At 40.7% G+C, this 3,594-nt stretch overlaps 1 protein-coding gene across 1 annotated transcript in view; it reads left to right on the top strand.

Moving 5' to 3' along the window:
* POLN (polymerase (DNA directed) nu) overlaps positions 1-3,594 on the top strand; it is a gene marked incomplete at its 3' end in the record, with an annotated part of 25,641 nt that overhangs the window by 12,792 nt on the left and 9,255 nt on the right. The window lies entirely within an intron of this gene.

Raw genomic sequence — 3,594 nt, 5'->3', positions numbered from 1 at the left:
GGGAATGGACAGGCAAACAGGCAGAAGCTATAAACTTGCTGATTATTTCTATATGTGATGTCCCCTCCTGTGAGGCAGCATCCTTAATCTTGTCTTTCCTTAGCTTGACTCAGTCTTTTGTTCTTCACATATCACATCTATTCTTAGTTATCATTTCTCAACTTTGTCATCCTGATTCCCAGCTCTCAGTTAAATATTGAAGTCTCATTTCCTTCCTGCCCTACTTCAGGTCTAGTTTGTTTCCTTGCCCCAACCATCTCCAGTGCCTTTATGCTGACTCGTTCACCCAAGTCCCAGTTAATGCCTCCCTCTAACATCCTGTGATTATTCCCCCCATTCATTACGCAATTACTTTGTTTCCTGGACTCTCCCACTTTCTTTTTGGCTCCTCTGTTTGCTCAGTGAGTCCCAGTTCTTCCTGTGAATCCTAGCTCTTTGCCAGATTTATCTCTTCAGCCTTCTTGCTCTGACTTTACTGGTAGGTCCCTAACAGTTGTCTGCACTCCCAGAGGGATCCATGCCAGGTGATATATCATGTCTTGTGCCCCAGTACTTCGGTTAAGCTCCCTCTGTATTGTGCTGGTCTTGTCCACCCGGCATAGTACTTGGAATGCCTGCTATTTCATTCTGTAGCCTGCTATCACCCACACACCTCTCTAGCACAGAATACGTGCCACTTGCTGCTTGTGTGTATATTTGATGCTGTGCCAAAAGGCTCAGTAAAAGGGGTCATAGTCCATATACCTTGAAACCTTTGCTGAAACAGGTGCTAAACATCATACTGCTCTTGTCATTGCTGCATTTGCTGATGAGGAATCTTGGTGTCAATTGAAGCCTTGTCACTGGGCTTACTTCCACCTCCAGAATGGGATCAAGTAAGCTGTCTGTTGCTGAAAGCATAGTATTTCACAGACAGCTCATTTGATCCAGAACCAGTGGGTATGGACAAGGTTTCTTGGAGACAGGTTGATGGCTTTTCACTGGATTATAGGCCTGCTTAAATTAATCTGTCTGGGATAGAGAGAAGTCCTCACTGATAGGACTAGATTGTTATAAAACAAGGATGACCACCAGGGGATCTATATATTTCAGCTTTAAATAAAGCCCTCTGCACCCTACCTTCAAGGGCCTAGCGTTTCTGAGTCTTGCAGTGTTCAAGTGTGCTGTAAGCCGAGGGGAAGCCTGTACAGTAGGTGTCCATACTGTCTACTTGCAAATGACCAACACAAACAATGCTGAAGTTGTATAGACTAATAGCCCTTGAGCAGATGGGGAACCCGCATGGGCTGTCAGTGGAATTCATTGCCCCATTTTAACTCTTTTCTGCTCCTGGGGCTTTGCTGGGACATGCTTTCCACTAACAGACATCAGCTTACATAGAATCTGTTCAGTTTTATCTGCTGTTATCTTGAGTCATATGGTCATTTCAAGATAAAAACAACTATGGTCCAGGCTTAAGTGTCTTCTGAATGACTGCAACACTAGTGCCCCTTTGTTTCATGGTATGTGGTAGGAAAATGTGTGTGCAGCAAAGATTACCCCAAAACTCAGGTAATTCTGTTTTTAGCATGAAACATAACTTCTTGTAACTAATAGGTGTCTCCTGTGCTTCTGTTATGCTTGGCACTTCTCTCCTTAAAAATTAGTTGGACTAATATGATAAAGTTCCTGTGGTGGTTCTTCCCTGGCTGCGTACCAGAATGCATGCCTCTGTAGCAATAACGTGTTATAATTTGTCCTAATATAAACTAATTTTCAGTCAGTTCTGGTTCTGTTATGTTTGTGCAGCAACAAGTAATTTGGATTCCTTCTGCATTCTGTTTGGATCAAATAATGGATGAAGCGTTGCTCTTGTCAGTCTGCATCTGCTGTAATGCTTTGGTTCCAGACTTCTGTTTTTCTTCAAATAATGGGGCTGTTTTGCAAACAGTAGGCCAAAATTGTGAGTTTTGTGTACAAGGCAGATTTGTATACACTGTTTGGAGGATGGATTATGTTTACCTATTGATTTACAGCTGACTCTTGCACTGTGAGGGCACAGGATCAAGTGTTTAGATGTACTGATGTCTCAGTCCTCACTCCCTAGAAGAACAACTAGGAGGTTCTGAGAATCATCCTGAAAACAAGGAGGAGATAATGGCATCTAGCTCAGGGAGCAATTCCTGCAAAAGACCCTGCTCAGATGGAAAAAGGTGTCCAGAGAGACCTTCTCACAAACTCAGAAGGGTCCTTACCTCCCTGAAGAGGGAGGAAGATCCTCCCCCATCCATTAATTTTGATATGAATTTAATTTTTTTTTATTTTAGAAAAATCCTTAATTTGGAGATCTGTTTAGACTATATAGACCCTCCTTTAGGAAGGATTTTGAAGATTTCTCAACCAGTTTGATTACTCTTACCTGCTTTTGCTTCAAAAGAACTACTGTTCTGGCTGGACAGATTAAAAGCCCTGGAGGACCATAGTATTCTGACATCAGGCCTGTTCTTAAGAAAATATTCTTGGAAACAATTTCAGTGGCAATCTTTCTGTTTTAGTCCATAATTCATAGCTTAATAACATCCAGTTTAGTAGAGTGATATCACATCTAGTTACATTGCATATACTTTTCCCGATGATAGAATCTTGCTTTTGTTCATTACAAAATATTGAATGTTTCATTCAAATGGAAGCATTGTCTTCGCTTTCTATGCTATCTTAGAGGAGAGTGTAAATCTGATAACAAGTAGAAATGTCCTTTTCTTCTCATCACAGAAGGACCAAAGGAAAGATTCTGAATATATCAAAAAAGAACCATGAAACTGTGAATTGGGCAGTAAAGTCAGATTTGGTAGCTTAATTTCTGAGAGCTTACTCTGGTAAGGAAAAATGCTTTCTAGCTCAGTTTGAGTGGAGAAAGCAGAATATATTTCTTTTGGAGCAGATTTTTTCTCCCAACTGTAGGTATTTCATGAGAGCAGTAAGGTAAGAAACCTGTAGAATAGGTGCAGGTCTATAGAGGAAAGAGAGACTTCTGCAGCTCATAGCATGAAAGCCCCTCTTAGTGTTCCATCAGCTCCAAGATAGGAGTGCAAATAATAAAGTAAGCATAGAATAATTAGGATTCCTTTAAAATACACATAGGATGAATGATAAACCTGAAGATAGATTGCTTACCAGATGCCCAAAGAACCCGCTCGGTGCTTTTTCAATTGGGAAGCTTTCCATGTGATTTCATGGCCATTTGGTTTCCTGTCAGTTTTTTTTTTTTCTTTTAAACTTTTTTACTATTCTTGACAGAAAGACGTAATTCACTTGGAAGCAGATTTTAAATTTATTTTCAACCCTGCCTATGTGTATTAGTTTAGTAGACATGATCTTGGAATACCCTGTTCACCGAGAATCTAGCCAAATCTAGGTCAGTCTCTAGCAATGTGGCTATTGAGGAAGAAACAGTGGGTGTTACCAGATTACCTTCTAAAGTGGTTAGGATTTTATTGGCCTCAAAATTGATTTCTGCTCTGATGAGTCCTCCATACGATGTACATTACACTCATGTTGACGAACATAAAATAGTAAGCTTAGGCATCCTGCCTACTTGCTATTGATTGCGCCCCC

The sequence above is a fragment of the Fulmarus glacialis genome, unplaced genomic scaffold, assembly GCF_000690835.1.
Source record: "Fulmarus glacialis isolate BGI_N327 unplaced genomic scaffold, ASM69083v1 scaffold19450, whole genome shotgun sequence".
Classification (NCBI taxonomy): domain Eukaryota; kingdom Metazoa; phylum Chordata; class Aves; order Procellariiformes; family Procellariidae; genus Fulmarus; species Fulmarus glacialis.
This window is presented reverse-complemented; position numbering and strand designations above follow the sequence as displayed.